This window comes from Oncorhynchus mykiss, chromosome 6 (assembly GCF_057628025.1).
Source record: "Oncorhynchus mykiss isolate SJ-2025 chromosome 6, ASM5762802v1, whole genome shotgun sequence".
NCBI lineage: Eukaryota > Metazoa > Chordata > Actinopteri > Salmoniformes > Salmonidae > Oncorhynchus > Oncorhynchus mykiss.
In genome coordinates this window covers 54,019,691-54,037,213 of record NC_143027.1, presented here as the reverse complement: position 1 = coordinate 54,037,213, position 17,523 = coordinate 54,019,691, and positions in this window count along the sequence as shown.

The following is a 17,523-nucleotide window of genomic DNA, read 5'->3' as shown; positions in this document are numbered from 1 at the left end:
TACAAAAATATTTCCCAAGCTTTAAACATCCCAAGGAGCACTGTGCAAGCGATAATATTGAAATGGAAGGAGTATCAGACCACTGCAAATCTACCAAGACCTGGCCGTCCCTCTAAACTTTCAGCTCATACAAGGAGAAGACTGATCAGAGATGCAGCCAAGAGGCCCATGATCACTCTGGATGAACTGCAGAGATCTACAGCTGAGGTGGGAGACTCTGTCCATAGGACAACAATCAGTCGTATATTGCACAAATCTGGCCTTTATGGAAGAGTGGCAAGAAGAAAGCCATTTCTTAAAGATATCCATAAAAAGTGTCGTTTAAAGTTTGCCACAAGCCACCTGGGAGACACACCAAACATGTGGAAGAAGGTGCTCTGGTCAGATGAAACCAAAATTGAACTTTTTGGCAACAATGCAAAACGTTATGTTTGGCGTAAAAGCAACACAGCTCATCACACTGAACACACCATCCCCACTGTCAAACATGGTGGTGGCAGCATCATGGTTTGGGCCTGCTTTTCTTCAGCAGGGACAGGGAAGATGGTTAAAATTGATGGGAAGATGGATGGAGCCAAATACAGGACCATTCTGGAAGAAAACCTGATGGAGTCTGCAAAAGACCTGAGACTGGGACGGAGATTTGTCTTCCAACAAGACAATGATCCAAAACATAAAGCAAAATCTACAATGGAATGATTCAAAAATAAACATATCCAGGTGTTCGAATGGCCAAGTCATAGTCCAGACCTGAATCCAATCGAGAATCTGTGGAAAGAACTGAAAACTGCTGTTCACAAATGCTCTCCATCCAACCTCACTGAGCTCGAGCTGTTTTGCAAGGAGGAATGGGAAAAAATGTCAGTCTCTCGATGTGCAAAACTGATAGAGACATACCCCAAGCGACTTACAGCTGTAATCGCAGCAAAAGGTGGCGCTACAAAGTATTAACTTAAGGGGGCTGAATAATTTTGCACGCCCAATTTTTCAGTTTTTGATTTGTTAAAAAAGTTTGAAATATCCAATAAATGTCGTTCCACTTCATGATTGTGTCCCACTTGTTGTTGATTCTTCACAAAAAAATACAGTTTTATATCTTTATGTTTGAAGCCTGAAATGTGGCAAAAGGTCGCAAAGTTCAATGGGGCCGAATACTTTCGCAAGGCACTGTATATACACTCTTATACTCTTATTTTGCAGAGTTCAAAACAACTGGGAGCTCGGAACTCAGAAATCTCAGACTTCAGTGCGTTCAAAACAACTGGGAACTCAGTAAAAACAATCTCTATCTGGGGGAAAAAAAATGAGACCCGACCAACTTGGCTTGTTGAGTTAGTAGGGAGGAGTATGGAGACGGTCAACATCAAAGGTAGAAGGGGGAGCCGGAAATGGCGGTGAGTAGTGGGGATGAAATGGAGTCAATGGATGAAAAATTTGGTGAAGCAACAGCTGTGCTGGAATGTGAACAATATGGGTGTCAGTTCTGATGGTATGGAGAGGGAGGATGAGGGTCAAGGACTGGAATGGTCGGTAGGGGAAAGACATAGGAACAAGAGAGATCATGATACAGAAAGCAGTGGAGCTTCTAGTGAAGAAAGCAGAAAGCAGAAAGAGAGCCAAGGTAGGAAGTAAGAGTAATAATGTGTTGGAGTGGAAAGTGGTGATGGTGTTTGATGAGACAACAGGGCCTCATTTACACCCTATCCAACTAACTAAGGCTGTAGAGAAAGAGGTAGGTGGAGTCAAATTATTTTGGTTCATTGGAAATGGTAGGTTGTTAATATTTTGTAGTAGCCAGGCTCAGCAAGAAAATATTCTGAAAATGGAAAAGCTTAATGGGAGGAAGTGTCACGATATCCACCGAAGTTGTTTCCTCTCCTTGTTCGGGTGGCGTTCGGCGATCGGTGTCACCGGTCTTCTAGCCATCGTCGATCCACTTTTAATTTCCATTTGTTTTGTCTTGTTTTTCTACACACCTGGTTTCCATTTCCCTCATTATTTGTTGTGTATTTAACCCTCTGTTCCCCCCATGTCTTTGTGTGGAATTGTTTGTTGTATGTGCTTGTGCACTGGTGCGCATCTGTTTTTTTGTACCCATATTCTGTTGTATTTTTATGCCGTTGGTTTTTGGATTAAACTGCTCCGGCTACTACCTAGTTCTGCTCTCCTGCGTCTGACTTCCCTGCCACCAGTTATGCACCACTTTACAGGAAGATTAAAAGCCATGTCTCTAGTTCTTATGATAGATTGAGGGAGTCATCACTGGGGTCCCTATACCTATGTCCATGGATGATATTAAAGAAAATGTGAAGGGGGGAAGAAGGATTGAGGCCAAAAGATTGATCAGTAGGATAGAGGGTCAAAGAAGTGAAAGCCTATCAATGCTACTTAGCATGTAGCATGTGGTGTTGAACGCTGATCTGTCCAGGTGGGAAAGGGCAGTGTGGAGTGCAATAAAGATTACATCATCTGTGGATCTGTTGGGGCGGTATGCAAATTGGAATGGGTCTAGAGTTTCTGTGATAACAGTGTTGATGTGAGCTATGATCAGTCTTTCAAAGCACTTCATGGCTACAGATGTGAGTGCTACGGGTCGGTAGTCATTTAGGCAGGTTACCTTAGTGTTCTTAGGCACAGGCACTATGGTGGTCTGCTTAAAACGTGTTGCCATTACAGACTCGGACAGGGAGAGGTTAAAAATGTCAGTGAAGACACTTGCCAGTTGGTCAGCGCATGCTTGCAGTACACATCCTGGTAATCCGTCTGGCCCTCTGGCCTTGTAAACGTTGACCTGTTTAAAGGTCTTACTCATATCGGCTGCGGAGAGCATGATCACGCAGTCTTCCGGAACAGCTGGCGCTCTCATGCATGTTTCAGTGTTATTTGCTTCGAAGCCAGCATAGAAGTAGTTCAGCTCATCTAGTAGGCTTGTTTCCCTGGGCAGCTCTCTGCTGTGCTTCCCTTTGTAGCCTGTAATGATTTGCAAGCCCTGCCACATCCAACGAGCATCAGAGCCGGTGTAGTACGATTCATTCATAGTCCTGTATTGACGCTTTGCCTGTTTGATGGTTCGTCAGAGGGATTTCTTATAAGCTTCCGAGTTAGAGTCCCGCTCCTTGAAAGCGGCAGCTCTACCCTTTAGCTCAGTGCGGATGTTGCCTGTAATCCATTGCTTCTGGTTGGGGTATGTATGTACAGTCACTGTGGGGACGGAAGAATCCCGGATTTTTCCAGTCTGTGCTAGCAAAACAGTCCTGTAGCTTAGCATCTGCTTCATCTGACCACTTTACATGAGAGCGTTTGTGACAAAGCATTTTCAGTGTCGAATTGCGAAAGGTATAGTCATGTATCAAGTCTATGCCAACGGAACAACACGTTGGTGAAGGACGTGATGATCTACAGTGTTGCAATTGGGGTGGAAATCATGGTGCCGAATTCCCGGAGTGTCCTGCTAGGGTGGAGGAGTTTGAAGTAGCACAAATCCGGGCTATACAGCAAGTCACCTACACGGAGGCGCAGGGAATTGTTGAATGAGGGATTGGAGCTGAGGAAGATATTGCAGTGGATGCCCAGAAGCCAAATGAGATTTGTGGGAGAAATTAGGTACATATATGGATAAATATACTGTCCTATATAAAAGAGGGATGCATTTGCCATTCTGGTAAGGTACATTGTCTATTGTATAGGACAGGAAGCCAGAGTGGGGCCATGGGAGAGGGCAACACCTAGGGCAGCTGGACATACAAAGATCAGAGGTTATCTAAGGACGGGGGGTTCAGCCAAAGGACCAATTGATGGATTACAGACATCAATCACATCACAGGAGACAAGTCTGTTTGATCTTAGACAACCATATGAAGAGAAGGCGACCAGAACAGCTAGGCACCCTAAAGCTAAAGGAGATGAAAGACACCAAAAGGGACACATGGAGTTAATTACAGGGTATGAACACAGGCCACAGGAAAGGGGAATGTATAGTATTTTTAGTATAGCTGAGCATGCTAAAAACAGAAGAGACACATAGTCTGCTGACCCTAGATAACACACAAACAGGAGAACGCATTAAGCTGAGTGAAGGGTCAAAGCAAGGGTCTTGTCACCATTAGGATCTAATGGAAAGCAGATGGGGGCGTTATTGGGCTGAACAAGCAGGAAGCACGGATTGGGATGTAACTTAATTTGCATATGGGAGGGACTTATATGGTAGGTGTATAACTCAGAGCGAGGGCTCTGAAAAAGTGTGTATGTTCCGCGGACCGCTCCGGCTTATGATACTGTTGTATTAAAAGTCTATATTGATTTTCACAAAGTTCTTGGTTGTGTCATATTTGAACCGATTTGCCACTACAGATTCAGAATGTCATTAATCAGTTAAAGGATACAGATACATTGATAGTGAAGGTGGATGTTGTGGAGTTTATTGCGCAAGTGATTAATTGTACTGTCCGAACGAGCAAAAGTCCAAGAAGCTGGACATAATTGTATCTGCAGCTGCAAGGTTTTGGGGTATTCAGGAATTAACAGCTGAAATATTGCAGCGAATACTGACTAAAGGATCCCCTCCCAGACCCCTGAGCCTGTCTAGGGGTGTGATTTGGATTGGATTATGACTGAAGGTGTGGGGATGTTTATTTTATTTTTTTTGTATGAGAAGAAGAAGAGATCATGCAAAAGGTACAAACTTTTTTGGGGTCACTTTAGAAGATGACTGTAAGAAAGAAAATTGAAACCTGAGAGACAGATACAGTACATAAAGGAGAAAGGGCAGGGGAATGAAAGAAAGAGGAGTGGGACAGCAGCCAGCCACCGTCTCTGGCGTTTTGCCCCAATCATGTCATTCCTTTGAAAAAAATCACAGACAGAAACAGCCAGGTGCAGGGAGAGGACAGGATAGGAACATGGAGAGGAAGAGAACACCCAGCTAGAACAGTACAGGTGAACACTTGAGGTCGCTATCCGGGAAGAGCCTATGTGCTGTTTTAATGTCCCCAGCACAAGACGAAACTGTGCAATGATAATGCTGTTTAATCAGCTTTTTGATATGCCACACCTGTCAGGTGAATGGATTATCTTGGCAAATGAGAAATGCTGATGAACAAAATCTGAGAGAAATAAGCTTTTTGTGCGTATGGAACAATTCTGGGATGTATTATTTCAGCTCATGAAACATGGGACCAACACTTTACATGCGTTTATAATTTTGTTCAGTATACTTTACTCACATATAAAGGTTGGATGGAAACCTGCTTACATTTATATATTGACACATACTAATATTATTATGCTCAACTTTCCTTAATGACTCAAAGTTAAAATTGTTTGTATATACAGTGCATTCGGAAAGTATTCAGACCCCTTGAATTTTTCCACATTTTGTAACGTTACAGCCTTATTTTAAAATTGCTTAAATTGTTTTTGCAAATGTAAAACTTAAATATCACATTTACATACGTTTTCAGACCCTTTACTCAGCACTTTGTTGAAGCAACTTTGGCATTGATTACAGCCTCGAGTATTCTTGGGTATGGCGCTAGAAGCTTGGCACACCTGTATTTCGGGAGTTTCTCCCATTCTTCTCTGCAGATCCTCTCAAGTTATGTCATGTTGGATTGGGAGCGTAGCTATTCTGCCTTTTTCTGTTCTCTCCAGAGATATTCGATCGGGTTAAAGTTCAGGCTCTGGCTGGGCCACTCAAGGACATGCAGAGACTTGTCCCAAAGTCACTCCTGCGTTGTCTTGGCTGTGTGCTTAGAGTTGTTGTCCTGTTGGAAGGTGAACCTTCGCCCCAGTCTGAGGTTTTCATCAAGGATCTCTTTGTACTTAGCTCCATTCATCTTTTCCAGTCCTTGCCACTGAAAAACATCCTCACAGCATGATGCTGCCACCACCATGCTTCACCACAAGGATGTTTCCAGGTTTCCTCCCGACATGGCACTTGGAATTCTGGCTAAAGAGTTCAATCTTGGTTTCATCAGACCAGAGAGTCTTGTTTCTTATGGTCTGAGTCCTTTAGGTGCCTTTTGGCAATCTCCAAGTGGGCTGTCATGTGCTTTTTACTGAGGAGTGGCTTCCGTCTGGCCACTCTACCATAAAGGCCTGATTGGTGGAGTGCTGCAGAGATGGTTTTGGTTGTTGAACTCAGTGGGTTTTGTCTGGCTAATAACCTACACAAATGGGTTGCAATATTCAAGGTAAATTAAATTAAATCAAATCCAAATTGAGACTCCCCTGGTGTCCTGAAGTCCTCTTTTTTTGTGTGCAAATGTTTTCACAAGGTCCAGGTTGCGGGCCCAGTATTGCACACAGTATTGCCAACCGATAGTGTTTCCTGAGACATTGTGCATTATATGTCCATTGTGGTAGACAACATTTTTCCTTACTCTTGAAAGATGCATGACAGTATATACCCAAGATAAGGGACTGTTGATATTGCAACCATAGAACTCAAACGCCAGTTCACCAGTATGAAAGAAATCACTAACAGCTTTTTTTTTGTTTACGTCCTCAATAACTATTTTCTGCTAAAGATGATAATCTGTTTGTATCTGCAAATGTATTGCCTGTCCAGTATCCAGATGACCTGCTCCCAGAGCTTCCTATACAGTTAGTCTCTTTCCGTTACGTGTTGAGGCCTGCAGTTAAAGAGAATGAGCTTGCAACGAGAGGCTAAAGATGTTACAGAACTGCTGTATTTGAATCACAACTCCCTTCTGACCAGTTTCCCTGACGTTGCTATGGCTACCAAGCTGTTTGTAACATCCCTGTAACTGTTGCTTCTGCGAAGAGATCGTTTTCTAAACTAAAACTGATAAAGAACTACCTGAGAAGCATTAGGCTCTTGGTATGATATGCACTTTTGAACACCTGAGTAAGCTCCACTCATTGCACTTGCGCCGTCGTAGCCTTGACCACAGCATTTGTAATCAGTTTATTTGTTCTTTTTCTCTTTTCAGTCACATTCCTGAAGCCCAAGACACAAACACTTAGCGTCCTAGTACAAATGGAAATAAAAAAGGTTGATTAATTACTTTTTAGAGAGTTACTGTCAAAATGATGTATTGAATAAGAAAAATAGACATCGATGACAGGCGCACGGGCCCGCAAAACTAATGGGCCCCCTCCACTTTACAGGGGCTGCGCTGGTGTCCAGTACGCTTGTGGTGAGTCTATAACTACCTCCTCTCTGTACCCCACACATAGAGAAGTGCATTTCACACACAGATTCAGCCACAAAGAACAACCACAAAAAGGTTTTGCAATGCATTGCAAGAAGGGCACATATTTGTAGATGGTATAAATTAAAAAAGCCGACATTGAATATCCCTTTGAGCATAGTGAAGTTATTAATTATACTTTAGATGGTGTATCAATACACCCTGTCCCTACAAAGATACAGGAATCATTCCTAGCACAGTTGGCTGAGTGGAAGAAAACTGCTCAGGGAGGGCAATGATGACTTCAAAACAGTTAGAGTTTAATGGCTGTCACAGGAGAAAACTCAGGTTGGATCAACAACATTATAGTTACTCCACAATACTAACCTTATTTACAAAGTGAAAAGACAGAAGCCTGTACAGAATGCAAATATTCCAAAACACTCTCCATATTTTCAAGCATAGTGGTGGCTGCATCATGTTATGGGTATACTTGTAATTGTTAAGGACTGGGGCGTTTTTCGGGTTAAAAAAGAAACAGAATGGAGTTAAGCAAAATCCTAGAGGAAAGCCGGGTTCAGTCTGCTTTCCATCAGACAATAGGAGGTTAATTTACCTTTCAGCAGGACAATAACCTAAAACACAAGGCCAAAACTACACTGGAGTTGCTTACCAAGAAGACAAATTAAATCAAACTTTATTTGTCACATACGCTGAATACAACAAGGCCTTACTGTGAAATGCTTTCTTACAAGCCCTTAACTAACAGTGCACTTCAAGAAGAGTTAAGAAAATATTTACCAAAAAAAATAAAGTAAAAAATAATACAAAGTAACACAAAAAATAAAAAATAACGAGGCTATATACAGAAGGTACTGGTACAGAGTCAGTGTGTGGGGGTACAGGTTAGTCGAGGTAATTTGTATATGTCGGTAGGGGTGAAATGACTATGCATAGACAATAAACAGTGAGTAGCAGCAGGCTTGGGGGTAAAAGCTGTTAAGGAGCCTTTTGGTCCTAGACTTAGCGCTCCGGTACCGCTTGCCCTGCGGTAGCAGAGAAAACAGTCTATGTCTTAGGTGACTGGAGGCTCTGACAATTTTATAGATTTTCCTCTGACACTGCCTATTATACACAGTTGAAGTCAGAAGTTTACATACACCGTAGCCAAATACATTAAACTCAGTTTTTCACAATTCCTAACATTTAATCAGAGTAAAAGTTCCCTGTCAAGGTCAGTTAGATCACCACTTTATTTTAAGAATGTGAAATGTCAGAATAGAGAGAATTATTTATTTCAGCTTTTATTTCTTTCATCACATTCCCAGTGGGTCAGAAGTTTACATACACTCAATTAGTATTTGGTAGCATTGCCTTTAAATTGTTTCACTTGGGTCAAACATTTTGGGTAGCCTTCCACAAATTTCCCACAATAAGTTGGGTGAATTTTGGCCCATTCTTCCTGACAGAGCTGGTGTAACTGACATAATTTTCCTTCCTCGTGATGCCATCTATTTTGTGAAGTGCACCAGTCCCTCCTGCAGCAAGCACCCCCACAACATGTTGCTGCCACCGCAGTGCTTCACAGTTGGGATGGTGTTCTTCAGCTTGCAAGCCTCCCCCTTTTTCCTCCAAACATAACGATGGTCATTATGGCCAAACAGTTCTATTTTTGTTTCATCAGACCAGAGGGCATTTCTCCAAAAAGTATGATGTTTGTCCTCATGTGCGGTTGCAAACCGTAGTCTGGATTTTTTATGGCGGTTTTGGAGCAGCCTTTCAGGATATGTCGATATAGGACTTGTTTTACTGTGGATATAGATACTTTTGTTCCGGTTTCCTCCAGCATCTTCACAAGGTTGATTTGCACTTTTTGCAACAAAGCAAATAAATCTTGATAAAATTGATGGGAAGATGGATGGAGCTAAATACAGGACCATTCTGGAAGAAAACCTGATGGAGTCTGCAAAAGACCTGAGACTGGGACGGAGATTTCTCTTCCAACAAGACAATGATCCAAAACATAAAGCAAAATCTACAATGGAATGGTTCAAAAATAAACATATCCAGGTGTTAGAATGGCCAAGTCAAAGTCCAGACCTGAATCCAATCGAGAATCTGTGGAAAGAACTGAAAACTGCTGTTCACAAATGCTCTCCATCCAACCTCACTGAGCTCGAGCTGTTTTGCAAGGAGGAATGGGAAAAAATTTCAGTCTCTCGATGTGCAAAACTGATAGACATACCCCAAGCGACTTACAGCTGTAATCGCAGCAAAAGGTGGCGCTACAAAGTATTAACTTAAGGGGGCTGAATAATTTTGCACGCCCAATTTTTCAGTTTTTGATTTGTTAAAAAAGTTTGAAATATCCAATAAATGTCGTTCCACTTCATGATTGTGTCCCACTTGTTGTTGATTCTTCACAAAAAAATACAGTTTTATATCTTTATGTTTGAAGCCTGAAATGTGGCAAAAGGTCGCAAAGTTCAAGGGGGCCGAATACTTTCGCAAGGCACTGAATATCCAAAAAATTCTGTCAAGTCCATGTCAACTTTTCTCAAGTTTGGATATTTTTCCTCCACGATAAGGTCCCAAAAGTGTTCCCCCGATGCCCTCGATTTGATTTGGAGGTCGCTTTGCAGAGGCAAGATTTCACTCTCAACAGCAGATGTCTCCATGTGAAACAATGATGCAATTTTTGCATCAACTTCCACACCAAACAGAAAGCACATAAGTGTTGCCACAGGTTCCAGGATGGCAAAGTCTTTTGAAAGCGCCGGTTGTCGTGGAAATTTCCTGTATTTACCAAATCATGAGAGCAAACCACACACAAGTCAGAGTTATCATAAAGTCCATCTTTAATTATATGAGCTCCATCACATCACTCTCAGATCAATTCAGTGTCTCAGATCAATTCAGTGTCTATAAATGAATTCTCTGAGAGTCCTTACACATTGCAACTGAGATTCTTTATAGCAAAGACACCACCCCCCCTAGACGACATGACAAACCACAGGTCTTAGGAACTTACATAAAGAAAGACTTTACTTCAGAGAGGAATATCCCCTAGCCAGACAGCATTGGCTATAAATTATCGTTCAGTTTGGTCTCCAAAACAAAGCTCTTATCTCGTCCTTGGTACAAAATGGTACCAAGACATTACCCCCATCCAATGATATATATCAATTGTCATTTTAGATACTCCCATCCTAAATACAGCCAATTCTGGACAAGCTCACAGAGAGGAAAGTGAGCCTTTAGGTTAAGATAGGGCCACGAGAGAGGGAACATAGAATGGTTCCAGACACTGCCATCCTCCTCTCCCCGATGGGAAAAGTAGGGAGTGACTGGCACACAGACACAGTGGAGCCAAGAGATAATTGGTTCCCCATCAATCATCCCTGGTTTAAAATATACGTTTACACATGATGACACGCTTGACCTCTCCCCTCTCTGCGGCCCAAGTAACTTAGTCCTGACAGAGAACAGATGACTGCAACCCGGCCACAGTATTATACAAAAATAGACATTCTGGTGAGAAGTAACTCACAAACATATAATGAAAATAAAACATCTTATCTATGTTACCCAACTAATTCTGATTATTCCCCAACACGGTCAAAGTCTGCGATAATGTTGTTCACCTGTTCAACGTATCGACCACAGTCACAAAGTGCAGGTGCTTTTCCCTGACTTTCGAGCTCTGACATATTTTTGAAAGTCCTCTGTTCATGTCGCTGCAGTTGTGAGGACAGCAATTTCAATTTTTATTTAAAAGTTGTCACAGAGCTAATCATTTCCGCAATATTTTTGTATTTTCCTTGCAGCTCTAAATTGAGCTCATTCAGCCGAACAGTTACGTTGGTCAAAATAGCTAACTCTTACAGCCACACTTTGTCTTCCAACTGCTCATATTCAGCAACTTTTGAGGCCAGAAACTCCTTGATTTCAAATAACAGTTCCCTAAATCTCTGTAGGAATGTACCTCTACTAAGCCACCTTACATCCATGTGTTGCAAGAGGTCTGTGTGCTCAGCTTCACCTTCTTCTAGTTGAAATCTGAAGAGGTGACTCTGCAGACTTTTGGCCCAAATCAAATTCTTCTGGCCCAAATTGAATATCCATGACATCTTTCATATTCAGAATTTTACCACACAAGGCCTGTTGATGGATTATGCACCGATAATTGAGGAAGTCTGGAAAGTCAACATTACTTTTGCAAAGGGCAATAAACCCATTGATGCGGCCAGTCATGGCTGGTGCTCCATCTGTAGTTATGAACACAGGTTTGTAAATGGGTAACTGAGTGCTATTAATCAAGTCCTTGTATGCCACATAAGTGTCCTCCCATCGATTCCTCTTTGGCAGTCATATCTTCAAACACCATTCTAATGAAAATGCACAACTGAGATGTGTCAATCTCGTCTGTCGACTCGTCAAATTGAAGTGAAAAGAACACAAACTCATTTGTCTTTTTTAAGATGCTCCCTCAAATCCTCATCCATCATTTCCCAGCACCATGTAACAGTATTTCTGGATAGCTGATCCTGTATAGCGGAAATTATTTCTGATATATTTTTTAAATAAAAGGCCTTATTTTACCATTTCTCCATCCTGGAACGGTTTCTTGTGCTTTGCTAGTATGCGACTCGCAATCGTGGCTGCCTTTGATTTTGAGCTGGGCCTTGTAAAGATTGATTGTGGGGCAGCTAGTTGAGACTACTTTTCTCTTACATAGTTCACTTTTAGCTGGAAAGTCACTTTCATATTTCTTGTGAACAGTTTTGAAATGCCTCTCGACATTTCCCTTCTTAGCAAGAGCTACGTTTGAATGGCAGATCAGACACACACATTTTTAATTTGTTGTGGTGAAAACATTTTCTTCCTCCCACTCACTGTGAAAGCTGTAGATTTTCAGTTTCTTGCTGCTTGGTCCAGCGCTTACATTAAAAAACGTAACCGAGGGCCTCCCGGGTGGCGCAGTGGTTAAGGGCGCTGTACTGCAGCGCCAGCTGTGCCATCAGAGTCCCTGGGTTCGCGCCCAGGCTCTGCCGTATCCGGCCGCGACCGCGAGGTCCGTGGGGCGCGCACAATTGGCCTAGCGTCGCCCGGGTTAGGGAGGGCTTGGTCGGTAGGGGTGTCCTTGTCTCATCACGCACCAGTGACTCCTGTGGCGGGCTGGGCGCAGTGTGCGCTAACCAAGGTGGCCAGGTGCACGGTGTTTCCTCCGGCGCATTGGTGCGGCTGGCTTCTGGGTTGGATGCGTGCTGTGTTAAGAAGCAGTGCGGCTTGGTTGGGTTGTGTATCGGAGGACGCATGACTTTCAACCTTCATCTCTCCCGAGCCCGTACGGGAGTTGTAGCGATGAGACAAGATAGTAGCTACTACAACAATTGGATACCACGAAATTGGGGAGAAAAAGGGGTAAAATTAAAAAAAATGTTTGTTTTTTTTATTTTTTTAAACGTAACCGCAACTTCATGGAAAAAAACATAGTAAAAAAAAAAGCAACTACCTCTGGAACAACAAAGAATATTCTGTTACATGTCTGTCACAGGTCTAACAAGCATGGAAACGTACTAACTACAGACTATTGCTATGGTTGCGACAGTTTGGAAAACAAATGTAGGAACTATAGTGCCACGGTTTGGTTCAATTTAAGAAGTTTTTTTAATATATTACTGCACAGCCAAAATATTTGAGAAGGAAGATGACCTGTAAGCAAAACATACAGTGCTTCAGAGCTGTTGGTCTCATTATTTCTAAGCAGACTCACTGGTAACGCTGTGAATTGCCAAAATATGTATTTTTAGTGTATACATTTTGAAAAGAAAATTGCAGTCTACTAGACAGACGTTAGCGATCAACCGGTCGTCCTGGTAACCAATTGTCACGTTCTGACCATAGTTCTATTATTTTATTTTTTGTTTTAGTATGGTCAAGGCGTGAGTTGGGGTGGGCAGTCTATGTTTGTTTTTCTATGTTGGTTTTTGAGTTCGGCCCAGTATGGTTCTCAATCAGAGGCAGCTGTCAATTGTTGTCCCTGATTGAGAATCATACTTAGGTAGCCTGGGTTTCACTTTTGGTTGGTGGGTGTTTGTTTCCGTGTGAGTGTTTTGGCCACACGGTACTGTTTCGGTTTTGTAAATTCACGTTGTTATTTTCTGTTTAGTGTTCTGAGTTTGAATTAAAAATCATCATGAACACTTACTCCGATCCTTACTCCTCCTCAGACAAAGAGGAGGAAATCCGTTACACCAATGCTCTATAGTCTCCACAGTCGCCATAGTCTCTACAGTATCCATGGTCCCTCAGCATCTACAGTCCCTCAGCATCCATAGTATCAATACCCTACATTACTCATCTCATATGTATATACTGTACTCGATACCATCTACTGCATCTTGCAAACTTGCCTATGCCGTTCTGTACCATCACTCATTCATATATCTTTATGTACATATTCTTTATCCCTTTACACTTGTGTGTATAAGGTAGTAGTTTTGGAATTGTTAGGTTAGATTACTCGTTGATTATTACTGCATTGTCGGAACTAGAAGCACAAGCATTTCGCTACACTCGCATTAACATCTGCTAACCATGTGTATGTGACAAATACATTTGATTTGATTTGATTTCAATAGTTTATATAGTCATAAATGCTATGGTCTCTATAGGCTCTATAGTCTTGTCTCTTTCCATACATGTAAATAACATCCTGTGTTCAAAAGCACCTTGTGTTATTTTGTATGCTAGTGGTACCCTCCTTCTACATCTTTATGTTTAGTTTAATTGGTTATATATCTATATATATATATATATTAAACAAATGTATTTCAATTGACACTGAAATCAGTTGCCGTCCCTCAATAGTTCGCAGATAATGTGTCTCCTCCTGGGCAGCTCACAAGGGTTTGGGTCTGTTTTGGGCGGGTCTCATTGTCTTTTGGTCAGATGGGAATATCCCTCAAGCTTCATAAAATGCACCACCGGTTTTCCTTGCAGACCCCCACTGGAAAGCTCTGCAGGCAAAATCAATAATCTTATTCTTGACGACAAATTGTTGGGGAAATTCTCACACAGGGACACTCATAGTCAATCTTAAATGAATCATCTTTTATTTGTCAGAGCGCTGGAGAGGTTCCACCCAAATCAATGCACCATAGTATGCATGTCAATTAGGAGCTCTGCTTGGGCAGTCCCAGCAGTTATCTTCTATATCTTGCAGATGGGAAGAATGGGAACTCCAGGTTCCTGCCTAGGTACCACTTGTCTGCTATTCTGCTTTACCTGCAGTCCTTCAAGTTATCTTCTATATGGCTATACACAGACAATTTATATTTGCATGATTTAGCATAATTCATTAATCATTATAATTTTGTTTAATACATGTGACCAACTGGTTCATAACATGTGACAGACCAATAGCTCCCGAGGCTTCTTCTCTCTAAGTTGAGACCTTGAAACAAAGCTATTTTTCGTTCTCAAAACAAGGTCTGGGCGTACTGCCAAATTATAGCTACTGATAGTGAGGATTTGTTCAGTTCAGTCAGCCACTTGCATGGACACAGAAATTGGTTTATAGAACAGCACATGAATAGAACACAGAACTGTGTTATAAAAAAGCACAAACATTAAAATTCCCATTACAGTGGATTTACAATCGAGATACAAAAGATCTCCGAATGTAAAATCTCTGGTCAGATATGGCTACCGGTAGCTAGCTTGCTATCTAAGTTAGCAAACAGAAAAATAATTTGATTTCCCCCACTGTAACACATATGTTAGCCAGCAATACACAATATTTGTTTCAGTAAATCAAGTAAAGTAACGTAGGTGGCTTTCAGGAAAAAATAACTTTCTTAGCTAGGCACATATTTGTCATCAGCGTTTGGTCAGTTCTTTCCATTTTGCTCAAAGGATTGTTGTTTGTGTCTGCCTCCTTTTCAAAAAAGTCTGCCTTGGGTGTGGGACGGGGGCCAGAGCACCATGAAAATAGCAGTAGAACTGCCTTCGAGTCCACAACTTGTACATTTCAGTTTGATGTTTTACAGACTCAGACTCACTGATAAAATTTATGTTTAATGTTAAGTACAGAGAAATCAAGCCCTTAGGGGGAACAGGGGCATGTGCCCCCCCCCAGATTTGTTTAGTAAAAAAAATTGATAGGTTCACAATCTCCCAAACTCACACCGAGCTACCAAGAAGCAATTTCAGGCTATCAATCAAGTTAGAGTAGTTAGCTTGTCTCACTACAGTATGTTTTCCTCCATTCATGACTGAATGGATTCATGAACTCTTTTAGAGGTTTCAAGGAAGTTGTAACCATGTACTTATTAACCTTTTATTTGACAAATGAGCCCTGTGATTACAAAGATACACACATCAAATACAATTGCGAAACACAAAATAAGGAATACACAAACACAATCATAAAAAACAAGCACATTCTTCATTAGGTCCTCAATCAGCAGTCTGAATTGCCCTTGAGCATGGGGTAGGCAACCATGGTCTTGTGGTGTAGACACATGTTTTATTTAACCAACCTGGAAGACCAGGTGTGTTGAATTAGCTCAATTGGTCAATTGTGGTGCCTAGTTAGTAAAAAAGCATGCAGTACCTGCGGCACTCCAGGTACAGGGTTGTCTACCCTTGCCCTAAAGGCACTAAAATAACATATTTTTAAGAATTGTTGAGACTATTCAACAATTAGGGTACAAAAAGCTGATTTATTCTGTACACAAAGGAAGGTTCTTTGCACTCTGGGAAGAGGACACCGTGGCATTGTCAACCATGATCGAGAGGTCTTGGAGTGGGCAGACCTTCCCAGGGAGGAATAATGTATTACAACCGCTTTTTGGTTGACAGGTATGCAGTGACGTGTATTCCTGGATGCCAAGGGAAGTCTGGCTTTCCCATAAAATTGACCAAGAAAAAAAGAAAACGTATAAAATGTGTTTTACAGTTTTCCTTCATTTCACAAGAACTGAATATATCTCACTACAAAAAGCATCTGAGTGAGCGAAACAGTGTCCCTCTGTCTCAGTATGTGCAGCCCATGTATCTGCTGCTCTTTGGACTAAAAGTTATGACATACACATCCTTCAATAGCAAGTATAAAATTATTGCCAATCAGCATTGAGCTAAACTGAATGAGCTCAACTGTAAATGGTCCTGGCACACCAAACAAAAGTGTAAATGGAAGCCAATTTGGATTTGGCTTCACACCAATCACTTCATATCAAAAGCAAAACATAATTGACAATTGTTGCATCTCGCTGTGTTGTGGTATTACATAATTATGCTTACTGGCCAATGATTATAACGGCGATTCTGATCCAACCATAAATTAATTAATTGTGCCCCTGAACTGAGAGGATGGAAGTTCAATATATAGCTAGATGTAGTGGGTTAATGTTAACTAACTGGCACACCGGTGCCCATGAAAGGAAGTTAGAATAGGGAGCAAGAATTTTAGCCAGGTAGCCTAGACAACAAAAACTAAAAGTGTGTAATAACTGTATGACAGAGTCCTAGACCTTTTCGGCAACATGAAAGAGAGGAGGATGGCATTGGCATTCCTTTACAAGTAGGGTGAGCCAACAAGTTTTTTTCTACTTGTGCACACACACACACACACACACACACACACACACACACACACACACACACACACACACACACACACACACACACACAGTGCCTTGCGAAAGTATTCGCCCCCCTTGAACTTTGCGACCTTTTGCCACATTTCAGGCTTCAAACATAAAGATATAAAACTGTATTTTTTTGTGAAGAATCAACAACAAGTGGGACACAATCATGAAGTGGAACGACATTTATTGGATATTTCAAACTTTTTTAACAAATCAAAAACTGAAAAATTGGGCGTGCAAAATTATTCAGCCCCCTTAAGTTAATACTTTGTAGCGCCACCTTTTGCTGCGATTACAGCTGTAAGTCGCTTGGGGTATGTCTCTATCAGTTTTGCACATCGAGAGACTGACATTTTTCCCATTCCTCCTTGCAAAACAGCTCGAGCTCAGTGAGGTTGGATGGAGTGCATTTGTGAACAGCAGTTTTCAGTTCTTTCCACAGATTCTCGATTGGATTCAGGTCTGGACTTTGACTTGGCCATTCTAACACCTGGATATGTTTATTTTTGAACCATTCCATTGTAGATTTTGCTTTATGTTTTGGATCATTGTCTTGTTGGAAGACAAATCTCCGTCCCAGTCTCAGGTCTTTTGCAGACTCCATCAGGTTTTCTTCCAGAATGGTCCTGTATTTGGCTCCATCCATCTTCCCATCAATTTTAACCATCTTCCCTGTCCCTGCTGAAGAAAATCAGGCCCAAACCATGATGCTG